The sequence below is a fragment of the Camelus dromedarius genome, chromosome 7, assembly GCF_036321535.1.
Source record: "Camelus dromedarius isolate mCamDro1 chromosome 7, mCamDro1.pat, whole genome shotgun sequence".
NCBI lineage: Eukaryota > Metazoa > Chordata > Mammalia > Artiodactyla > Camelidae > Camelus > Camelus dromedarius.
In genome coordinates, this window is record NC_087442.1 from 32,377,523 (window position 1) to 32,403,345 (window position 25,823).

Sequence of the window (25,823 nt, forward strand, 5' to 3'; positions counted from 1 at the left end):
AACACGGCTAATACTCACTTGGTTTAAAGGATTCATCTCAGATGTCAGTTCATCCAGGGTGCTCCCACAGAAACTGATTATCATCAATGAGTGTTCACGTTTAGTTGCCCCAAAACATCAGTAAATTTTTGTTGAAAAAAGTTTAAAAATTCAAATCATTTTGTTGCACATCTGGTTTGACCACAGCACATGTGTATAAAGATTCAAGACAACTAAAAATGAACAAAGCTGCTCAGCTCTGAGGCCACATTTAAATGCTTGGACACACACAAACTGGGACAATTTAACTTTATAGTACTAAGGGCTGACAGGGACCCTGATATCATCAAAGCCAAGTCTTATAAATATATTTAAAAAATGGGTTTATATTTTCCAGAAAACCAAGGTTTCAATTTGCTAAGAGATCACTCTAGTTTTATTAATATAAAAATCAACCTTTTTTGTTTCAGGGTCATCCGAATGATACACAACTGTCTGAAAATTGATCAACTGCTCTTTTTACGCAGTGAGTAAGAGCTGCCTGGTTGACAAGAGGGTAGAGAATCACATGGCTCTAACCTGCTTAATATTATCTGAATCTAATGTGATAACTGAATCTAAGGTGATACACAAATGTGATCACTGAAAGTAAATTTAATCAAAAGAAACATCACCATTTTTCTCAATGATTAACATGAAACCAGTTATCCAACAAAAAAAAATTTAGAACACATTTAAGGTTACTCAGGACTTAAGAGTTCATAATGTTAAAGCTTAATACTGTTGTAAGTCAGTCGGCATCAACATAAACTCTGTCCAATTTAGAAGAATTTCTTACATAAGAAATCTAAGATTCCACTCTCAAACGCAGTATGTAGGCTTTGGTGTTGAGTGTGATGTGTGGGGAAGAGGGTAAAATGTGAATATTCTCTGCTTGTCTTGATGGTCCAGAGTAAGCAGAGTAAGCACAGTTCTAACACATCTTGCCAGTAGCAGGACCCATAATCCACAAGGACTCACCTTCCCAGCCACACTGCTATTCTCTACCCTGTATGACTGTGCAGAATACTATGCTACCTTACTGAGTATAGTTGGTACTGGATGCTTCACCCAGATTCCCTCCTTAGGATTGCAGAATCCTTCCCCCAGCTGTTGGGAATACCATCTGTTGACAGCTCACAGTGGTGTCCCTCACAGAGAAATGCCCTTGACCACAAGGAACTGCCTCATTTAAAGTTAAGTCCCTTCCCAGGGAAGAACTCACAGCCAATGACCCACTTGTGCAAAGAAATAAAGACCCTCACTTGCTTCACTTTAAAAACATCTCTGAAGGGACTTCACAGCTCTAGAGCTCCCTAAAGGCTCTACTGATGCCTCAGATGCATTGCAGGTCAGCTTCTCCCTCTTCTCAATCCTCCTTTTCTAACTTCCTTACAGGTGCACTTCTGGAGAGCACTTGTCAGAAAAACCCTTTTACATGCAATTCTTTATCTCAGAACCTTTTTTCAAGTAGCCCAAGCTAAGGCTCAGGTTAATAACTATGAAGAGCAAATACTCCAGTATACAGTAATTTTGCTAACTTCATCAGTAACTGGTCTCGGCAGCAGTCTTAGTCTTCTCTTACAGATGTCAGTCAATCTATTAATTGAGGCAGAGACAAGGTCTAAAACTTAATCCATCACTGGCTCCAAATCTGATTTAAGTGCAACAAAATTTAAGAACCGACTCATTGGTATTATAGGTTATTTAATTTCTACCCTCTATGCTGAATGATTTTGAATGTTTGGTAAAAATTACTGGATAATTGTATCATCACTAAATTATAAGAGAAGAAATATTTTAAATGAAATTCTAATTGAAAGAGCAAAAGGAGAAAAGGAGAATAAAAATGATTTGTCCACAACAGATCACTATGTTCTCAAAGATATGGGAAACGTACTTTGCTGGACTTGTAAAGACTCAGGCCTTTTCTGATCAAAATATAAAAGAATTATTAGAATAACATTTACTTTCTATGTTCTCAATCTCTTAAAACCTCCTGAAAGGCTGCCATGGAGTCAACTGATTCTTGTATTCCATTCACTTCTCAGTCCAAAGGATATGAAAAGATTCTAGGTTTTGAGGTTTTTATTTTTTTGTTTGTGGTTTGTTTATTTGTTTTTAGAGTTTTGTTGTAGTTCTGGTACCACCATTTTGAAGAGTGGAAATTAAATCAATCAGTCTACCACAACTCTAGTCTCATTTCTTAGCTGACATAAACCTACAGCATATGGACAAGCAGAAAACTCCTCAACAGATCAGGGTACAACAGCAAATGCTGATGTGTCATCCTTTTAAGAAAATACAGCTTTTATACATAGGTAGAAGTTGCCATACAGAAAAGGAGATTTGCCCACAAAAATGAATCTTCTGTTTCCTTTAAGTAGAAATTTCTGTCAAGTACAAATAAATCACTGACTTGACAATAGTTTCCTATAACTGATTGACAGGGCTATATTCCTGTTGGGGAAAGGAAGATGCAAATGGGGACAGAGATCCATTCTTTTATGTTATCTGGGAAAAATAAAATGATATTGTGTCTTTCTCTTTAAGTTCCAGTGAATTGAACCTAGACTAGTGTCTCCAGATTTTTCTACGGCTGTCCCACAGCATTCACAGAGAACTGGTTCCAGGACCCGCCACGGATACCTAAATCCAAGTATGCTCAAGTTCCACAATGGGCCCTCCATATCCACAGGTTCAGAATCAGCAGCTTTGGAACTAATAGATATAGGGGCCGACTGTATATTTATTGAAAAAACTCTTGTTTGTAAGTGGACTTGCTCAGTTCAAACCTGTGTTGTCCAAGGGTCAACTGTACTATGTACCTTTATGAGTAAAAATATTTTGAATATGCACATATATATAATGTATACATTATATTCATTACTGTGCTAGTAGGTACATTTCAAAATGTACAATAAGGGTCATAAAGATAAAATAAAAGAGAAATTAAAACTTTACATAACTTCAGTTTACTAATTAGTGGTCCAAAATTTTTTCCTCACACTAAAATAGTCTTAATAATAGTTTTAAAATAAAGATCAGTGCAATCAAATATACATCATTTCTTTCAAACTTAGCTTAACATCTATTGATGCTATGATTCAAAAGTCTGGATCTAAGTTCAATTGCGGTTGTCATAAGCTAAAAAAGAAAATGCTGCACAAATATAAAAAGATTCAAATAGATAAAGTACATTATTGGTTGTGCTTATTAAGTCATGATAATCACTTTACAATCCTTTGAGAGATTAGTATTATATTCTACCCAAGAGAAAAGGTTTTTGCAAGAACCTTTGAAACTTAATTGAGCTAAAAGTAGATAGCACGATATATGCATTCACTTAACCAGAAACGAAAACACTCCAATAAACTGCTATATGTTGAAAATGAACTAATAAATACAAGCACTATGGTTGACTCACATTCTTCCTAGAACAGCTGGGAGACTATTCAGAGCACACGATTATTTGACAATTGGCAGTGTAAGGACACTGGTGTTAAACCACGGGGTAAATATCAGTAAACCTGTATCTCTTACTTTCCAGAGGAAATTAATTGTAAAAAGAATTTGAATCTTTTCCTCCCAACCTCTCTGGCAATCCAGGGAGAAAAATCTCTGACCTAAACAACTGATTCCAGGGAACTGCTTAGAAAAGAAGATGCCAAAAATTTAACCTATGTCTTTTTTCAGGTTTTGCTTCCCTAATTGAGTAGCTAAGCACCTAGACAGTGTGATAAGCAGGGTCAACATGTTTTCAGATCTGCACACTGGACATATTTTGGTACCCACACGCTCAAAAGTCAAATATACAGTTGACTCTTAAACAACAGAGCAGTCAGGAGTACCAACTCCCACTCGGTCTACAATTTCTGGCTCCCCAAAAACTTGACTATTAATAGCCTACTATTAACAGGAAGCTCTACCAATAACCCGATAACATAAACAGTCAATGCATATTTTGTATGCTATATATATTATGTTCTGTATTCTTACAATACAGTAAGCTAGAGAAAAAATATTAAGAAAACCATAAGGAAAATAAATTTACAGTATTGTACTATAGTTATCAATGCTGTAAGTTTACAATCTCTGTTTACAAGATCTGTCTGTCAGTACCTACATCAATATTATCTTATATGATACATAACACTATAGATATCATACCTGTTACTAACCCTAGACATTCAAAATAAAAAGATTATTTTACAGAATAAGAACTCATAAATAAATATACATATACATACATACATATATACATATTCTTATTTATTTACAAGTATAATGATTCATACATTAATAATGAAAAGGCAGTGATATGATTGCTTCATGGTAACCTAGTATAATCAATACAAGTGCTTCATGGTAGCCTAGCCTATACACTAGGAATGAATTGTTATAAAATTTTTATAGTATACAGTATTATGGTCATATTCATAATACAAGTGTTGGAAACACTGTTACTTAAAAACATATACACAAAACAAATGTCTCATATAGTTCTTGCTATAACACCTGAACTTACCACAATAGCAACAGGAGGTGGCAACAAATTTATTGCATGAGGACAATAATGTACTACAAATTTTATGCTGTTATGATTTAAAACTGCATCTTTACATTTGTTTACGTTTCTCTCAACTGCAAATGGTGCCATGTATGGTCTGTGTTTGTGTAAGTTTTGATAAATTTTAACTTTTTATAATAGATTTGTGTATATTTTATAGCAATAAATGATAAAATAGACTAGTACCTATATGCATTTTATGCTTTCATTATATACCTTTTTCTTAAATTTTTTCTATATTTCTGGGATATGCAGTTCATCTGAGAGTTTTTCAAACTGTCACAAATCTCCAAAAAATTTTCAAGCATACTTGTTGAGAAAAATCCACAGGTAACTGGACCTATGCAGCTCAAACCCATATTGTTCAAGGATCAACTGTACTTTGATGCCCAATGTTTAACAGATTTACTCACTCATAAATTATAATATATCATTTCCCAGGAAAGCACAACTTGAAATTTAGAATAAGAAGTATGAAATCTTACTTTGACTTAAGATTTAATCATCCAGAAATGTACAGTACAATGATTTGATATCTACAAGTCTGTTATGATCATTCTGACTAACGGCAGGAAGCAATTTTTAGGTATTCCACAACAAATCCATTTTCAGGACACATCACATTCAAAAGCTTGATTGAGCTTTTAACTTGATTTTTAGATTATAAAACTTCACTGGTCTAAATAAAATATACAGAACTCATTTTTCATCTGTTCACTTCAGCGTTACATGATAGTTTATGAAACAGTTTCAGTAACACAAGCTGGTGATAAAATATGAACAATATTAACAATATATCACATATACTTACGTATTAATGCACACAAAGAAATTACTAACAACGGTCTTTTCAGAAATAGAAAAAAAGTCCATTTTTCCTTCCAATTTGAAATAAAGAATACTAAGGATAAAGCCTTTCAAAAGATAAACAGCAGTGTCTCAGAGACTCTTCAAACAAACTCTTGTAATGAGCTCCAGACAACTAGCATAAGACTTGCGGGTAGTGGGAGGAGGAGATAAGAGAACGAGAGAATGTCAAGTTCAGACAGAACCTTCAAGGACATCTGAGCCAGTCATCCTTTTGAAGTCTGAATCCTTTCTACAATATCATGCAAAGTGTTCATTAAGGCAACCTGCTGACTGATTGAGAGTTCACTGCTCACCAAGGCAGCCAATTCCCTTAGAACATTAGAGAGTTTTCCCTTAACACTGAGCTAAAACATGCCTTTCTATTTATACTGTCACCCACTGGCCATCCAGAACAACTCCAATTCCTTTAGGGCCTCTCCTATGGGATGACCCATTAAAAATACCAGTTAGTCTCACTCAAGTCTTCTCATTTACATCCCATAGACTTTTTTTTTTTTTAATATTTTATTTTAGTGGGGAGGTAACTAGGCTCATTTATTTTTGGAGGAAGGACTGGGGATTGAACCCAGGACCTCCTGCATGCTAAGCATGCACTCTACTACTTGAGCTATACCCTCCCCTCATCCCATAGTCTTTTAACTTGTGTTTTCCAACTAGCAATTCTCGTCTTATCATATCATAGTCCTGGTTAATATCCAGTTTATTAACGTTCCTCTGAAAGTAGGAAACCCATAAAAGAACACTGTATTGTTAGACTTAGCCCAGACTGGAAAAAGCAAAGCAGAACTTTCCCTCCCCATGTTAGATATTAGATACTACACGTATCTGCTCCTGCAGTTCAATTATTACACTCACTGTTTTCATGGCTACGTGACATATATTGGTTCAAACTGAGCTGACTAGTTTGAACTGAGTTTATGTTGACTAAAACTTTAGTCTCAGTTTGTCAACTGAAAACTGTCCTTCGCCATCTGCCTCTACAAGGATGTAGTCACTAGCCACTGCAGTCACTGACCTTCAACACATCCTGGAAGGAGTTTAGGACAGAGATCAAGAATGAGGCACTCTGTGCTCTGAAAAAAACTGGCAGAACAGGCCTGCATATAAGAGATATTTTCAGGAGAAAATTTTATAATCCTAATTTCTTGCATCTTCTCATATCTAGAAAAACACTAAAATCATTAATGGAGACATCTGCTCCTAGTGACTAGCAGTAACCTTCTGCCAAAACGTGTGCTTGATTACACATATTCCCCTTCACCAGAATCACATATGCAAAGACCATCCCTGCCACCTCTGTGGAGCTGTTCTTCAGAGCTCTCCTCCTGGGCTGTAGGCCTCATTTTGCCCCCAAATAAAACTTAACTCACAACTCTCATGTTGCACATATTTTTTTTTTTCAGTTGACAAGTTGTTAATTTATTCAAGTACTTATGGAATGCTACTACAAAGGTATTATAATACTAGGAACAGTATGAGAAATCTGTGAGCTATAACTGAAAGAGGTAAACCCTAGACCCAAGCCCCACTCTATCCAGCCAGTACTGTGCGAGCAAGAACACTTGTTAGAGCTACTCAATTTTCATAACAGGATAACTATCTTGCTACTTGCTGGTCTCAGTTCCAAAGCATATGGATGGGCCTTCAGCCAGCAATTTAGAACACCAGCACTCCAGGTTATCTAGCTGCCTTCCAGATACCTACTGAGAGAAGAAATGTTTAGGGAAGACAGGTCCAAGGCTTATAAATTCAATCCTTGGTTAATGCCAAATCACCAGAAAGCTACATATTAAGAACCAACCACATAATACTTTTCTAATCACCTTCAGTGAGTTGCATTTAATGCTTTTTCGTAATCTTTAAAAGAAGATTATTGTAAGAAGTAACCAAGTGAAAGACACAACTGCATAATTATGTTTTAAAACTGTGGATATTGTCCATTTTGTTACTGAGTTCCTTTTACTGCTGGGAAAGGCTTTGTTTTTCCTGAGGGATGAGCATTTTCTACAAGTCAAAATATGGAAATCATCAGAATGTTTCATACATTTTTAAAAAAAGTAAATTTTGGAGAAAGAAAGGTAAGTCTGTATGAAATGGGAAAAAATGCCATTTGATACATGAACAAATAGCAAGAAACATTTGTATTTCCTGCTTCATCAGCAACTGAAAAGGGGTCCGTGACAGTAAGATGCATAATTTAAATTGGGTCTTATTAAATACTTATGAATTCAGTCAATGATCATTTTCAGTTGCCTCCATGTTTCCTCTTCCCAAATAATCAGACCCACTAACTTACTTATTTATTCCCCAGTGACAAAGGCTGTACGATCTGATGAATCTAAGAACTACTTGGAAAACTTGTTTCAGAACTTTGCATTTAAAATAAACTCCCCACGTAATGGGGATGCAAGTGAACCAAAGAATACATTTTGAGAACTGTCTACCAGGACCAATGTTTGGATCACTTGAATCAATTCTGTCACTTATTGGGCTCTCTGTTGTCTCTCTAGGTCCCTTTTGACCAAAGGTACGTTGAGTATTCTTACTAAGGGTCCTACTAAAGTGGAGCAGATGAAAGGATTATGTCCCCGCTCTTATACAGAACACATTCACTTTAATACATCCTAGTGTTGATAGGCATGCTCACAGAAGCAGTGCTTCATTTTGTCAGATTGAGGTCAGCTACTATTTTGACTCTCCCGGGAAATGAGAGCTTAAAATGCATTAAAGTGGTTCCAAATCACAATCAAATGAAACTGTGAAGAGCATCGTATGGGACTTTTTCCCCAATTGAACCAGCTGCAATCTTTTTTTTAAATATCATCTACTGCAGTTTTTAAATAAAGAATTTTCCTTTGAATAGAAAATCTGGCAACTCCTTTGAGTAAAATTATTCTTCTAGAAAGTAAGATCTTTTTGTCATAATTTTTAAATTATTTATGAAGACTTTTTTAATTCAAACAATATCACTTTCAGAAGCTACAAACAAGTAACCTATTGTCATAAAGGACTCAGGGAATAGATTTATAAGCAATCAAAACATTACAGGTAAGAGTAAAGAAACTTTATATTGCTCTCTGGCTCATCATTTCATGGATAAATAATCATTCAATGACATAGAAACTGATGTTATATTACACCATAAAGTTCTCTACCTGGACCATCTATATGATTTAGCAAAAAAAAAAAAAAGATTTAAAAACTAAACCAATCACTTACAATATGTCAACTGAAAATTCACAGTAAAAGTCTACATAAAAGGTTCAGATACTCATTTAAGTTTCCAAGATCCATCTAAATGTTACCACTTCCAGGCTATTGCTTAAATACTTTAAAAACTCTAGACCTATACATCCTATCATATCTAAATTGACTCTAGATAAAAAGCATTATCAAAGAACAAGTTGAAATAACCAAAGTAGAAATTCAGGGTCTGGAAAAATGAGCAATTTCATTCAGAAAATGGCCAGATAGAAATTTTACAGGTCTTTAGATTTAAGGAAAATCCAGCTAAGACCAGTTGGGGCATGATTCACTCTCCTATGCTACTTGCATTTTCTATCTGGTGTGTTTTTAATTTTATAAATTTCATGCTGTCTGTCTCTATGGTTACCTGCTCCTAATCATAATGAGCACCTGGTCAATACACAGGAATTAATGTTTCCTTATGAACTGTACATGCTAAATTTTTAATAACCTCTTTATACTTTCACAGTTTAAATTTTTTACCTTTAAGCAAAGATTCTCAAAAGGTTCTTTTTACCTGACTTTCTTTCTTTTTGAATTTTGTATAGTATATGGACTTCAGTGATTTCATGATAGTTGAGATTTGCTAACACATCACAATCTATCTTCTCTGACATATGTCTGTGCCCATCAGTAAGTGCTCTTCTCAGCCTCAATCAGACATGCCTTAATTTTTAAAACACACTTTTTGTATATATTTATTAAATCTAAGTCAAAATCAATTGAGAAATTATGTGAATTCTAGTATTCACTCATTCACAAAACAAGGGCCTGGAGGGAAGTATACAGACACTGACAACTCAGTGACCAACCATGGTTAGGTTTTCTAAGCAACACTAGAGCACCTTATTTCAAAGAAAATTAAAATGTTGTTTGATATCGTGGATATTTCCCACATGAAAGCATGTGGACGCTGATTAAGAGTATAGACTTTGTCATATTTCCTGGGTTCATATCCTGGCTCTACCACTCACTTGTTTGTTATGTGACCTTGGACAAATCACTTAATCATGTCTCAGTTTCCTCATGTGGAACAGGGGATAATGATAGTATCTGCCTTACAGGATTATTTCAAGGAGTAAAGGGATTTATATTTGTTAATGTGTGGAATAGTTCCTGGCACATATTAGTTAATATTTAAGTGTATGTTAAATATCAATCAATCAGTCTTATCTGATGTAGCATAAAATCATGCTTTTTTAAAAAAATCTTTTTTTTTCCATGAGAAAAATTTTTTCACCCTCCCATGAGGTAAGATAATACTGACTTTAAATTTCCTTATGCAGCACTTAAGTATTATCTGATCAGTTAGTCCCATATCCATGAGAGGTCTAGACACTGACCATATTGGACATTTTATGTGCTTCATTTAATCTACAATGAGAATCCTACAAAGATTGGTGATTTTCTCATTACAGTTTTGAAAACTCAAGTTTCAAGAAGTTAGATAATTTGTAGAAATTCAGTTAGTCAGTGGCAAAGATGAATTTGGGGCCAACCAATGACATCTGCAAAGCCAATATTTTTATATCCGTTCACTACCATGGATAAAGTGCTACACAAAGAGAGAACGTCACAACTTTTCACAACTATAAATGTGTCCCATCCAGGTAGTCTTACTTATATCCTGAAAGCCCAGCAATGTAAGTAAAATTCAAATCTGTCAGTGTCTGTGGGTGTGGTTTCCTCTGCTTCTTGGACACCACAGGCTTATGTGTGTGGTTGATTCCCACAGATTACTGAGGTTCATTGGTGGAAATCAAGGCTACCTCCACAATGGGCTCTAGATGGTGCCTGGAACCAGGTCAGAAATGACCTTTTGCAGCTTGCCCATACATCTCTGTAAAATGCTGGCACCAGAGTGGCTAGTCTCAGCAGTTGTCTTTTCTGCAGCAGCTGAATGGCTCTGGAAAGTGCAGCTTATTCCATCCTGTTAGCCTAATGATTAGTTAGCTCCAATGTAACAGTCTCAGTGATGGATGTCCTATTATTGATGGGAAATACTGACAAGCTCTGGCTTGGTCTTTTTTAATTGTGACTCTCCAATAAAATGTCTCCAGTCACTGGCTTGGCTCAACTGCTAATGAGGAAGTCTAGGTTTTATGAACTCCCTGACACACCAGTCACTGCAAAATCTTGATGTCAGCCTCTCCTGTCTCTTCTGATGGATCCCAGAAATGCCTTCATTCAGGGCCTACCAATGATTCACTTGTAACAGTTATAAAATAGGCAGACATTACCTCTTCATTCTTCTCGGAAACCATTTCTTAGTAACAACTGACTTGGGAAACTTTACCCTTCACCACAGGAATAAATGACTAAAGTAATGTTCTATGTTTCTGAGTATCTTTGGCTACTGGTGATCTCTATTTTAGTGAAGAATGGTGTAGGTTTAGGTTCTCTTGAATTGAAAGACTAAATTCTGGATCTGATAATGCCAGATACTTAATGCCAAAAGAGGAACTATACAGAAGCCAGCAGAAGCATTTAAACAGCTTGTAGAGGAAATTGAATGTGGCACTGCTTCAGAAGAGCTGTGGTTCATGTTGCTACCAGAGATGTTCACAGGCAGAACTTGTGGCTGGCAGATGCTCGGCGCAGAAGAAACTGCTCATCTTTCTAGCACTGCTAAGGAAATGATCATCCCTTTTAGAAGAGGACTGCACAGGTACAACATAGCAGTCATCATGCTGGTCAATGATCTGGACAAAATATCTAAATCTGAGCTACAGCTAGGAAATAATAGTTCATTTAAGACAGTTTGCAGGCACGTCAGAAATCAAAAAGCAAGTTCAGGTAAAGGAGTGGAAGTGAATACTATATTCACTGTACTCCAGAAATTAATCCCTGCATTTACATCACTTAATACTAGTAAACCCTGGGTTGACATTTCCAATTACAGCACACATAAACTAATGAAAACCATTCATATGACCCTTGACTCAAAAGTCAAAGACAAACTTTAAAAAGAAACCAACATGATTTTTTGAAGCTATTCGGCAAAATAGAGTTTCTTCATCCGTGGAGTTCGAGCAAATGAGTTCTAAATAGGAGTTGTTAGAATAATGTTTATCCTCTTTAGACAGTGAACCTTACTGAAGTCAAGGAGGTAAGGTAAAAATCTCGGTACCAAGTTCAACACTGTGTGGAGTGCCATGTCTCAGCGGTAAGACAAAAGTATTTCCTTCTGTCCTGCAAGCTCTGCAATTAATTATCCCATAACAATCTATCAAGAGTAGTACATTCCTCTGACCCCATAGTCTCAATTATTATAATCCCCTTGTAGCAAAGCTTCTAATGCTGCCTTTTCCTTTGCCACAATTTATGTAAAAAGTAGTGCAGTTATAGATTATCTGCTGTAATTTGAAACAGAATTCAAAAGGAATTAAGAGTGTTTCTTTGTTTTTTGGGTTTTCTTGGGGTGGCCCTAGAGATCATTTCAGCTGAATGATTTCTTGAAGTTATTCACCCATATCTAAGACCTTCTCAACCACATTTTCGAAACCCTTTGGATCCAATATAGTGAATCAATGATGGGATGATAACTGAACAGAGACTATGTTTTAAACATAAATGTAAACACCAGGGAAATAGTTAAACAGTAAAATTCTATCAAGGCAACAAACTGACAGCTTTCCAGTAATAGGAGAGTGTTTTCCAGCCAGCTCCCAGCTCAAAGTCTAGGAAGCTTAAAATGCCTCTGCATCCAAGCGTTCCACAGGCAGTTTCCATTTACCATGTCTGTTGGCAGAAGAGCACATTCACAATGGAGAGAAGGCACATCCCGGAGACCCCACATTTCATGGATTTGATTAATAGCAAATAGTAACAATAGCTAATATTTTATGAGGGGTTACTACATGCCAGCCACTAATTCTAGAAATTAACTCATTTAATCTTCATAAATATGAAGTAGGTACCATCATACCCCATTTTATAGATGGGTAAGCTGAGTCTTTAAAAAGCTTACTATCTTGTCTGTTGTCACACAATAAGCTGCAGAGCCAGAAGTCTAGCGAAGCAGTCTGAGCCTAGAGATCCTAAGTCTTAACCAGTAACCAGAGGAATAGAAATACAAAAAGGGGAAAACTGATAAGTATTGAGCTCTGGTAACTTTTTGGTCACTTTAGAAACATTTCATTTAATCCTCACATGACATATTTTATAAAAGGGAATTTTCAGAGATTAAATTACTACCCAAATCCACAAAACTAGCAAGGGAAAAAGCTAATATTCCATATACTATATCACAGCACCTCTCCACAGCTTAAAGACTAAGGGACAGACTGGGATTTCAAAATGTAGAATAGATAAACAAGATTATACTGTATAGCACACGGAAATATATATAAGACCTTATGGTAGCTCACAGCGGAAAAAAAAGTGACAATAAATATATGTATGTTCATGTATAACGGAAAAATTGTGCTCTACACTGGAATTTGACACAACATATGTCTATGACTATAACTCAATAAAAAAAGTTTAAAAAAAAAGATGTGGTAATATATATACTGACATGGAAAAGTAGTCTTTTTATCTTAAGTGGGGAGAAAAATCAGGAGATATATATATATCTCCAGTTTTTTTAAACTTTTATAAAAAAAGGATTTGCTTGCTTGCTTGTTATTTAAGACAATAAAAATACACAAAATGTTTATGGTTACTTTTGGGTGATGAGGTCATGGGTGAATTTTATTTTCTTTTTGATTATTTTCATTCGCTACTACTTCTACTATGAACAAGTATTACTTGTGTAATAAAAATAAAAGCTGTGTTTAAAGTATAGACCTACCCAACAACAAAGAAAACTCGTAATCCAGCACCAGTATTAATCAACCTAGTCCTTCATCCATGAATATGGAAAATCAAGAGTCATCAGCTATTTAAAGAAAAGCAACTGCACCAAAGAGAGGAACAATGATAAAACAGAAAATTTAAACATGAAGATTAATTCAAAGAATTAAAGATACTATATACATTTAAAAGAGAACAAACTATATAAAAAAAAAAAAGACAGAGTACAAGAAATAATGCTTGGGAATTAAAAATGTGATTGCCAAAATCAAACCATTTGATAGAGGCTTGAAAGGTAAAATCCGAAAAATTCCTAAAAATACAGCAAAGAGATATGGAGAATATGAGTGAAAAGTTATGACATGTGGTATATCAATCCAGAAATTTCATTATCCACCTGTGTTCATTTTATTAAACTGTTGGTACTAGTTGTGTCATGAAAAAAAAAAAAAAAAAAGACTAAGTGGCAGAAACAGAAGCAGAAATCTCACTTCAGTCTGCATACCAGTGCTGTTACAAGAAAGCGACCAGTCGAACCTGTTTGGCAGGGGTGCTAAGAGGACACAAAAGGAAATCTGTAGATAACAACAAAACCAGCATAACCAAGAAGGAAAGGATATAAAACATTAAGACGCTGCAGTGTTGGTGTTGGGGGTGTCTGTGTGAACTGTTTCATTCTGTTTTCAACTACTCCTTTTAATTTCTAGGTGAAATCTTGAGTGGTTCTTCACTAGGGACAGTATCTCACTAAAGAGAGTTTGGCAGTATGTTAGGGCAGTTGATAGTCTTTGTGATTGGGGGATTCTATTGCCATTTAGTAGGCATGGGGTAGAGATGCTAAACATTCTGCAGTATTATGTCTGCACAATAAAGCACTGTCCCACCAAAAATGCCAATACTGTTTGTCCAGCATCAAGAAGTTCTTAAAGGAAACCATTCAGGTATTGTTAAGAAAAAAATACACAATCCTGGTTGACTAAACTAACACTAGTGCCCCAAGTGGACAGAGGAAGTAAGTAGGGACCACTATAGACAGGTTCCTAAACAAAGTATGTTCCTGTTTTAGATACTACTGTGTCTTATACATACATAGACATAAAGACTTGTTATTAATATAATGGAGAAAATAGTAAGACCCAAATTTTGAATGATGATCCAAAATAATCTCAGTCTAAATATCTTCATAGTTTAGCCCCAAAGCAGACTTCTTACTTATAAGATAGTTTCTGTTTATAATGGTGACTAAATATTAATCCACAATATTTGATTCAAAAAAACCTTGAATCAATAAACCCACAAAATTCGCATGTTTAAGAAACAGCAAAAGTTGAGTGTGACTGGAATAGAATGAGCGTTACTGAGTGGTAGGCTGATATCAGAGAGGCAGGCAGATTTCACAACATGTAGGGCATTGTGGGTCTTGGTAAGGAGCTTGGACTTCTGCTTATTGTAACGGAACTGGAAAGCTTTAGGCAAGGGAATAAACAACCTGATTTATTTTTAAATCACTGGTTAGGGTAGGAAGAGAAAACTGAGAACTAGGATACCATGCTACCGGAAACTAGGATTGTGATAAGAGAGACAAAAGCACATACAGTGATACCTTTGTTAAACTGGACTGATTAGGATGGGTGCTGGTTAGGAAAAGTTAATCAATTTTATTTTAAAACTACGCGGGCCCAGAACGTCCCTGAACAAACTTCTGCCACTCTTTTTCAAATAGGCTAGGTCATCAAATGATCTCCTAACAGTCTTCAAACTTTAAACTGTTACCTTCAACGCTGACACACCTTGAAACAAGTCTGTAATAATACTAAATTTAGCAGAGTCTCTGCTGACTTCAGATAACTGAATAAACATATAGGGAAAAATTAAATCCCCAAATCGGTCACACTGGAATGCAAGAGAGTATTTTGGAAGCTATAAAAAATAGCTCCTATTTCAAATATAACTGACTAGAAAGGTACAATACCAGAAGCAGCTCAAGGCAAATGAGGATAAGAATTTGTTAAAACAGTCAAGTTTAGAGAAGCAAGGCTGACAACATTATTGCAGTTATCCTCAGATTTCTAATTGGCAAGACACCTTGCTTTGGTTTATTTGGCACTTCTTTGTCTCTCACGAAATCTTGTTGGCATATTTATTTATTCAAATAATTTTTATTACCCAACATTACTGAGCACCTGCTGCCATGTGTATGTGTTAGGAGCTAGGAATATAAAGCTCTGCTGTCAGTCCACAGAGATTAGTAATGTGTAAAAGATGACCAACATTAAAAGATTACATGCTAATTATGGGCACTGAACTGAAATATATCTGCTGTACCTGAGAGACTGTACCTGAGAAACTTGAACCAGGGGGACTTTCAGACAGGGCAAGTGACTTCACCCCTTAACCCACATCATTAATAACATAATTTCCGGGGTGCCAAATAAATTTTCAAGTCAGTAAATGAGAGTTCAGGAGACTGGGCGAGTAGAAAGGTTCAGTAAGGACTTCACAGATACTAGATCTCAAGAGAGCCTTTCAGAAAGGGCTAAGGCTTACGTGTGAAAATAATTCATCCTTATGACTTAAAAGCCATGATTTTACATCTTCCCATAGATATCTGGGGATATTTAGGGTGGTCAGCAATAAAAATGATAAGAAAACTCTAAAGTGTACCACATACTGCACTCCTGAAGTAACAGGGAAATTTAGAACTCCAGAAACTGAATAAAGAGATCTTACAATGCTTCGAGTTTCCTAAACCACCTACAAATGGTTTTAACATTTCCCAAAATGTATTAGACATGTTTTCCCCCATTTCTTAAACAGAATTCACAAAAGACCCAAGGCACATTTGTAAGATGGTAACAGGGGATTCTCTACTTCAAAAATGTAGGAAGCCACTAGTTTAAACGCATCTGAGACACGGCTCTGCTCGCGTGACCTTTCCCCGCTGTTCCTTCTGCATTTCAGACAAAAAGAACGACTCGTGCCTTAAAACTTTGAACAGGGCAAAAGAACACCTGCTGTCAATTTCGGACCTTATTTTTAGTGAGCTTTTGTACAAATACATTACACCACTTTACCAGTAACAGGCCAGGCGGCGCGGAGAACCCTGTGAGCTTGCTACTCCGCGACTTGCGAGGGGGGAGCGTGACCGTCACCCCGCAGCCAGTTACAGGGGAGCGCGCGGTGCGTCCTGGGAGTCGCCGGCCCCCGGGATTGTGGGGAATGTAGTTTGGAGACCCCGCCCTGCTCGCCATTCCTGTAATGGCTGCCTCCTGGAAGGTAAGGTACGAATTCGTCTCCAAAGGCTACTTAGCTTGACCAGTGTATTTGTTAGACAGGGGACAGATTTGCACCTTGCCGGGCCAAAGCAGTCTTTTTTTTAAAGTCTTAATACCAAGTTTAGGAACAAACTTGTGTTTCTCGGGGGTATTTTGTTGTTGTTGTTTTGGGTTTGTTGTTGTTTTAAGCTTTTGCTGCATCTGCGAACTGACCAACTTTTAAGTCTAGTTCCCCTGCTTCAACAAACTGTTTTCTCTGTTACCCATTCTCTCTTTCGTACAACCCCGCCATTCTGTTCTGACTCCAGCTGCCTCTTTAAAGTAATGATAATTAATAATGTGTAATTTTTAAATCCTGCCACGCTACTCTGATGATAGGCGCTGTCACGTGGAACCTCTTAGGCTCAGCATCCGGAGCTCCAGGAAGGGAGTCAGATAGAATTATACAAATACCGCTTTCTTTGGTAAGTCTTAACTGTTTCCTCCACGACTTCACAAAGTTATATGTTGCTTGACTTCGCCAGAAGTTTCCGCATTTCCTGGATGGGAGAGACCCTAAGAAAATGCAGTTTTCAGTCATTCGGATATTTTACGTTTCCAAGCTTGTTCAGTTTCTGTTTTGTTGATTCACACGGTCTTGGCATTAAAAATCGCTGGAGTCAGGGAATTAGGAGAAAGGGAGATTGGCCTCAAATGACAATTTTAAAATACTATTTACTTCCCTAAGGAGATGGGTCTGAAATAATTTATAAAATCTCTAATTTAGAAGGTTGTGTTAACTGTTATTTACTATGTACTCATGTCGTTTGAAAAAGTAGGAATTTTTAATGGTTCCTTTTTGTTTCCATATTTAATTTTTAGAAACCTTCAGCCTTCAAGATCCAGCCACCTCAAGAGCTCAACACCATGATCTCAGTTTCAACGCAATCGTTCCTAGTCCTCTTTTCATTGCTTTTGGTGCTGCCTGTTGTTGAAGCAGTAGAAGCTGGAGATGCAATTGCTCTCTTGTTAGGTGTAGTTCTCAGCATTACAGGCATTTGTGCTTGTTTAGGGGTATATGCACGAAAGAGAAATGGACAAATGTGACTTTGAAGGGCCTCCTGAATCAAACCTTGCCCTGAAAACTTCTATGCTATTGAGGTTCAGAACTGAGCTTTGGTATCTGAAAGTTCCCAAGAAACAATACATAAGGTAGTTTCACATTCTTGGTTATTTCCCTATAAACGGGAACAAATTGATATTCTATGTAAAATGGAAAACAAAATGTTTCCTTCATAACAAATAATGCACTGAAAAATGCCATCTGTAATTTGTATTTGCTAGTTAGAAGGAGGGCCAAAGAAGTGAGATGGGTGAAATTTGCATAAGTAATATTTTGTAGTTTCAGAATTCTCAGTAGGAAGAAGGAAACTCTTGCCCAGAATCTTGGGAAATGGCTACTCTTCAGTTATAATCACTGTCTCCATCTGCTGAGGACTCTTATCCATTTTTTTATTGGATTTTTCTTTTGTTATCTCTCAAGTTAGTATTGTACTTAGATATTAAATATAGCTGGTCAAAAATTAAAACATTTCTTTAGGGGTGGAAAGTTTAGAAAATGTATTCAATGTATGTAACATTGAATTGGAGGAAAGATTTAATGTAAAAAAGAAATACTTTATATTGACACTGAAATGAAGAAGAGATTTAATGTTAAACAAAAAGCCTTTATATTAACTGAATAATATCTCCATAGTGAGAAGTACTATATTAAATATAAACCCATTATGTTAGTTAATGTGTGGTGTCCATTTCTGTTTTTTTCATATTGTTTTTATCTTTGTGTGAACTTTTATTTAAGCTAAGTAGAGAAGAGTAGGATGACTTACCCTAACTCATTGCTCTCACTTACAGAGACATAATCAGTGAAAAATGAGAAATGGGCAGTATCAAGGTATGAGAGGCCCCTGGTAAGAATCCACGGATACAGAAGGAAAAATATAATAGCCTATATTGATTTGCACACCAGCCAGATGAGATACGCTCCCTTACCTCACTAGAGTGTCCTCAAACCAGTGATATCACCTGAGGATTCGTTAGAACTGCAGAATCTCAGGCCCTACTCAGACCAGTTGGATCAGAACCTGCTTTTGTTTCAAAAGCCCAGGATAATTTGTATGCACATTAGGTTTAAGAAGACTGCTCTAACTTGTTTGAGCCTAAGAATCACCCGAAACACTTGATAAAACAGTCAGATTACCAGGTTCCTCTCCTGGTTGTGGTATAGTAATTGTAGGTTAGGGCCTGGAATTCTCTGTTTAACAAGAGTCTCTGTGATTCCTTTGATGATGTAGATGCAGCCAATGTAGAACTGTCTAAGTCAAACTGTTACAGGGTCTTAATGGAAGCAAGTAGTCAAGTTTTGTTCCTAAAATAATGCATTATTCAATCTCTAGCTCCCAGGTGACATTGGGAGACTTAAAGCAAACTCAGACCCTACTGTGCATCTCTCCAGGTGTGAGCTGGTCTGGCTTCCTCAAGGATTTGGTAGAGGGTACAAAGAGTGAGGGACAGCCATACTATAAAGACATTATAGAAGCCACATGGATCTGTTTTAGTCATAGCATTTTGTTTTTTCACCAAAGAAAGCACTAACATTTTTTTATTCCAGTAAAGTGGCAGTTACACATTATGCAATTAATAGAACTTTTTTATATGCCATTTTTTTTTTGAAAGATAGAAAAAGGAATGCAGATTGTGGGACAGCATGTCCTATAGCTTATAAACCAGCCCACAGGTACTGATGCAGAGAAGCTGCTACTTCTTCCTTGTATGTCTGAATTTTTCCTTTGGCATTAGGAGAAATAAAACCTAAAGTACATTTTAAATCACAGTGCATTGGTTATTTAATCACCTCAGATGCCATTTTTTAAATGTTCAAATAAGACTAGGCAGATAATCTTTTGATAAACCTGTATTTCCACAGGTGCCTGGAAGAATTAAAAAAATGCCATTTTCCTAGTTTCTCCTTAAAAAGTAAAGAATTACAAGGTGGCGTTCAGGGATTTTGATGTATATGTTGGGGAATACCTTCTCTATTTTTGCTCTTTTCTCATCTGTCCAAGTTGGATTATATGGTTTTGCCTGAAAAGAGCAGAAACTCTTATGAGTCACTCTTAACTTTTGGGGGGGCCACAAGCTGTTTTGAAAATCTGATGAAAGCTATGGTCCTTTCCCTAGAAAAATGCTCATACATGCTGGCTTTTTTTTTTTTTTTTTTTTTAAGATTAATTTCAGGGAGTTCACAGAGCTGAAGCCCATCTAGAAATACCAAATTACAAATTTCTGCTCATGTATTTCCTTTCTGTGAGGTTCTTTCCAATTCTGGAATTCCATGATTTGCTCTGAGAGATAACACCCACTGTGGAGCACTTATAGGAAAAATGAGAATGGCAAATGTTCCCCTGGTGCCCAGCATAATTTGTGGATGTCTAGTAAGTGCTCTGTACATGTTAGCTTGGTTGAATCCAGTTAAAAAGAAGACTAAGGGCTGAAATCAACAAGAAGTGCTGATAACCAGCCTATTCCTCTAATGTCAAAAATCAGTGCATTTCCTGTGTCATTTCTCTCTGGCTGCTTTCAAGATTTTTTTTTTTTCCTCTGTTTTTAGTTTTCAGAAGGTGATCTATAATGTGATTGGCACGAATATCTGGGTTTATCCTCTTCAGGATTTGCTCAGCTTCTTGAACCTATAGGTTTATGTCTTTTCCCAAATGTAGGTAACTTTCAGCCATTATTTTTTCAAATACTCTTTCAACACCATCCACATCTTTCCTTCTGGAACTCCCTCTGCCTTATTATTGCCAGATAGAGATAAAAGTCAAGGAGGAACTTCATTACTGTTCCTGCTATGCCCTCCATTAACCCTACCGGAGGGATGCCTTGTGGCTACTGGGTGGAAGTGGAAGTTCAGACTTCCCACATGGTCTCCAGTGGCCCATAGTCATGTCTGAGGCCACTGGTATTTCTGAGTTGCCAGCTTCTCCAGTACCTAATCAGAGATCTATGGGCAAAAAGAAAATCTAGAGAATTTACCACCACATCCTTTTTTCTGGTCCTGAGGTCCCTATCCAGCCTGCCTTTTTTCCACCTTTCAGAATCTTATGTTTGTTTTATATATCTAGTGGGAGAAACAGGAAAAAAAGATGTCTACTCCATCTTCCTGGAATCACAAGTCGCCTCAGTGCATAATTTAAAGAACGAATTTTTTTAAAGGGATAAAGCACCAGGTAATGATCAAGGTATTTCACTCAGACCTTTATCATATGATCTCCCACATATACCCTCCCCTTTTCACCCATCCAACATATTATTTATTCCTGTCTTTACCAGTAAGCTCAACTATGGGATATGACTAACAATCAAGAAAGCAAGAGTGCAATGAAAAGGTGCTCAACATCTCTAATTATTCAACAAATACAAATCAAAACTACAATAAGGTATCACCTCACACCAGTCAGGATGGCCATCGTCAAAAAGTCTACAAATAATAAATGCTGGAGAGGGTGTGGAGAAAAGGAAACGGAGCCTCTTACACTGTTGGTGGGAATGTAAATTGGTGCAATCACTATGAAAAATAGCCTGGAGGTTCCTTAGAAACTAAAGATAGACTTACCATATGATCCAGCAGTCCCACTCTGAGCATATATCTGGAAAAGATGAAAACTAATTCAAAAAGATACATGTACCCCAAATGTTCATAGCAGCACTATTTGCAATAGCCAAGACATGGAAGCAATGTAAGTGTCCATCAACAACTGAATGGATAAAGAAGATGTGATTTATATCTGTCTGTCTGTCTGTCTGTCTGTCTATCCATCTATCCACTTACATACACACAATAGAATATTACTCAGCCATAAAAAAGAATGAAATAATGCCATTTGCAGCAATATGGATGAACCTAGAGATTATCATACTAAGTGAAGTAAGTTAGAGAAAGACAAATATTATATGGTATCACTTAAATGTGAAATCTAAAAAACAGTACAAATGAACTTATTTACAAAACAGAAACAGATTCACAGACATAGAAAACAAACTTACGGTTACCAAAGGGGAAAGGGAGGGGAAGGGATAAATTAGAGATATGGGATTAAGATTACACACCACCATATGTAAATAAACAAACAACAAGGATGTACTATATAGCATAGGGAACTGTATTCAATATCTTGTAATAACCTATAATGGAAATATATATACATCTCACATAGCTGTACATATGAAATTAACACAATATTGTAAATCAACTTTTACTTCAATAAAAATAAAAAAGTCACTCCAAAAAAAGTGTATGATAGTAAAGAAGAAAAAAGAATGCAGGAGTGCAGATGAAATTTGAAAAAACAAGTTGTATCCATATGTTGTCTTAGCATTGAGAGTGCAAATGGCAGCTCCTTGAAAAACTGATGTCATACCATATGTACCAACTGTGAGGGAACCAGCCAGTCCCAGGAGATCTCAGAAGCTACACATCACATGCACCTTCACCCTCTTAGGCTTTCTAAGCCCTGCATTAGCTTGTCAAATGCCATTGAATGTGGGAAAAGTGATGTAGCTCTATATAGCCTGCAGCACATAATGAAGGGAGAATTCTCTGCATAGGAACCAAACCATCTCCCTCCCAGAAACACATATCAGTCTTTCTGGTGGTATCCCAAAAGGGATTAAGAGCCCAAGTTCTGGAATCCAATAGACCTAGATAGACAACAAGGCTCCACTACTTAAAACGTGATCTTAGACAAGTCACTTAACCTCTTTTAAATTCCTGTCCCCCTACCTGTTAAGTGGGGAAAATAATAGTGCCTACCTGACAGATAGACGAGGAAGACATGAAATAATGATTATGAAAGGCTTGGCATGCTGGGTGTTATTGTCATAATTGGTATTTGGAGATATTTTCTAGACATAAGGCAGAAAAATCTACTAGCATCAATTTTGTATTTATATATAAAGAGTTATATATATAGAAAGTTATATAAACAAATCCCATATTGAACAGTTCATTATATTTTAATTTTGACATTTTCTCTGAGTGGTTTCTTTATTACAGTTTTCCCCTTATCATTATAGGCTTACAAATTGATAAAACTCAAAGACATCTGTGAAGAAAAGAAAATTTGGCTTCCCTAAAATTTCCCCAAGCCTTCTTTTCTGTACCTGAGTGTCCTGAGGAAAACAAAAAGTAAGGAAAAAAAGAAATAAAATAATTGAATCTGTTTTAGTAATTCCTAACGTGCTCAACCATGAGTCTTTCTAAGTGACATAATAAAATCTTAGCAGCAAATGCCCGGGTTATTTAAAGAGACACAAGCAATTTGCTCCTGCCTGTTAAGGAAAATAGAAGATCTGGTTCATGTTCCACACACACAAAAAATACTCTTGGCATATCTTACTCACCTCATGAGAAGTCATAAAAATACAAGCAACATGAAATTTGTTTAATGTTTGTTTCCTATGTGAGGAGTGGAGAGGAAGCCCCTATTTTGATTTACTAATCCCAGGAGGGATTTTTATTCTTAGGTGAGAATAGGCCCAAACCACCAAATACGTGTGCAGAATAGCATATTTCAGCTTTTCTCTAATTTTTAGTAACTTCATTTTTCTAAATCATGTCTGATTAAGTAATATACGTCTAACATCTAAATGCAAAAGGCAGAAGACCAGAAAAATATGACTGCAGCAAAATGCTAAAATATGGTTTAATTTCTCATTGATTTTTAGTATCAGAGCTACAATACCCCTCTCACACATATTTCCACTGAATTCATTATATTTGGATGATTAAAATTTTGAAAATATTAGTCGACACTTGATAATCTGAAATGAAATTATGAGATTTTATATACAAGAGGATTAATTTATTTTAAAGGGCTAATCATGAAGCACTTTGCTAACATTGGGATTATAAATACCATATTTCTCAATATTAATCACGATAATTATGCTCTGAATAAATGTGCATAAGTCTCTTAACAAAAGAATTTAGAAGCAGGCATGATCACCAAGAACAGAAACTATACTGTACTCCATTTCAGATGGTTTGTCAGAACAGCCCTTTCATTTTGCCACAAAAATTACCAGGGCATTTCAATACCAACATAAAACAATTTTGTGGGTCCTGTGATGACATGTGCCCACTTTCACTTGTTTAATCAACACTTTTCAAGACATCATCAGTGTAGTTTAGAAAGAAAATTCATCAACTACCAGATGATTGACCTTGAGTCAATAATTTAACCTGCACAATTTTCTCATCTATAAAATTATTTGTCAGTAATCTCTAAAAGGCTTCATAGTGATAGAATTGTGTGGTTCCATATAAAGAGTTTTCCTAATTTCAAAAATAACAAGGTCTAATGTGTTGAAAATATTGTAATTACCCATTTTCATATGGCAGCCTGAGAAGCTGATTTCCTCTTCGAACTTCTCAGTGAAAATTGTAGTCTAGTCATTTGGTACATTTTTGGATTTCAATTTAGTGAAGCGGGGGCAGCTCATTTTCTGTACTGAAGGAGTATGATTAGGAATTGTCTCAAGAAGGAAGAGTGAAAACAAACCGTAGCCCTGCCACTCCCACTCATAGCAAACAGCCCACATGCTAATTGATGTCGGTCTGGCAAGATCCAGGAAGAAGCAACCTTGCAGTTTCATGTGCTTAGTCCTTTCTGGCACTACTGGTGAGACTCAGCTAATAGACACTGTCCTTCCAGTGGCCAAGAAAGACACTTGAGAGGATGCATGGTCCCTTCCTCTCCCTCACACTCCACAACCAGTCCATCACCAAGTCCTATGGAATCCACCTCCAAATTATGCCTAGGACCCACCCACTTCTCTGCATCCTCAAGGCTCCTACCCAAATTCAGACCACCATCATGATGTGGGTGAGATCCAACAGCAGCCCCCTAGCTGGTTTTCTGACCTCCCATCTTAACCCTCAGCCGTCTTTTCTAAACACAACCACCATGGTGAACTTTTTAAAACAAAAATCCGATCCTGTTACACTCCAGCTCAATAATTTACCCTTATTTCCTCCTCTATTTTTCTAGTCTCATCTATGTCTGCGATCTTCAACCTACCTTACACTCTAGCTTGCAGCCACATTCAGGTTTTCTCTTCCTAGGAAGCACCATGTGTTTTCCATTTCTCTCTCATTCCCCAGTTCCCTGCTCTCTATGTCCGCATGTTCCTTCCTCTGCCCAGTGTAGCTTTCCCTAGGTCACCTGCCTTATTCCTAACCTCTTAGGCTTGAACAGCACTTCTGTAGGATGTCTTCTCTGACCCTTCCTGTGCGAATTACATAGCCTACTGTATGCGCACACAGCATTCTTTACATCTCCCAACAGACACATACCACTCTGTATTTGAATCTCTGTTTACTTATCTTTATCTCAAACAACTTCAAACCTATCGCAGGATTCTGAGCTCTGTGAGGACAGGGACTGAATCATTAATTCACTGTTGTATGCCCAGCTTCTAGCACAATGCCTGGCAAATAGAAATTACTGCTCACTAAATCTTTTGTAGAATAAATAACATGATACAGAGTTAACAAAGCAAAGGGATGCTCCAGCCCGGGATACACAGTAGATGGTGGCATCCTCTCCCTGGGCCTGTATGTGCCTTTATCGTCCTCTGTCCAGCCCTGCCAACCTTTCAGATTTTGCACAGGATGGGTCTTGCAAAGATTTTATCATTTTCTTGGACATCTAAATTACAATTATAGAACATGATTTTAATAAGTATTAAGATGCAGTCTGGTTAGTTGATCTGAATGTACACACTATTTATAAAATCTTGTGTTGTGTGTACATATTTAACGCTGTTTCATTTAGTTTAAAAATGATCCACCATTTTGAAACATAGGATTATTTTCTCCTCTGACTGCTTCTTACTCTATTACTCATACTCCAGCAACTCCAGACTGCCTGAATTACCAAAATCAAATAGCTTGCCATGCCTCCGTGCTTATGTTTCATTTACTTTATAAATGTCATCTCCTCCAT

The 25,823-nt window shown here is 36.6% G+C and overlaps 2 long non-coding RNA genes across 4 annotated transcripts in view; one reads left to right on the forward strand and one right to left on the reverse strand.

The window, feature by feature from the left end:
- LOC116154053 (uncharacterized) overlaps positions 1 to 16,627 on the reverse strand; it is a 293,948-nt gene extending 277,321 nt beyond the window's left edge. For both annotated transcript variants that reach the window (XR_010381777.1, XR_010381778.1), the window contains exon 1: positions 16,576 to 16,627. This is a non-coding gene — a long non-coding RNA (uncharacterized LOC116154053). The remainder of the gene's footprint in view (positions 1 to 16,575) is intronic.
- Positions 16,628 to 16,719: 92 nt separating this feature from the next.
- Positions 16,720 to 18,548, forward strand: SMIM30 (small integral membrane protein 30). Of its 2 annotated transcripts, none has more exons than XR_836793.3 (3): positions 16,720 to 16,777; positions 17,155 to 17,240; positions 17,638 to 18,548. It is a non-coding gene; the product is annotated as a small integral membrane protein 30 (long non-coding RNA). The 2 variants fall into 2 exon arrangements; XR_836792.3 differs by having other exon boundaries at positions 16,725 to 16,782.
- The last annotated feature ends 7,275 nt before the right edge of the window (positions 18,549 to 25,823 follow it).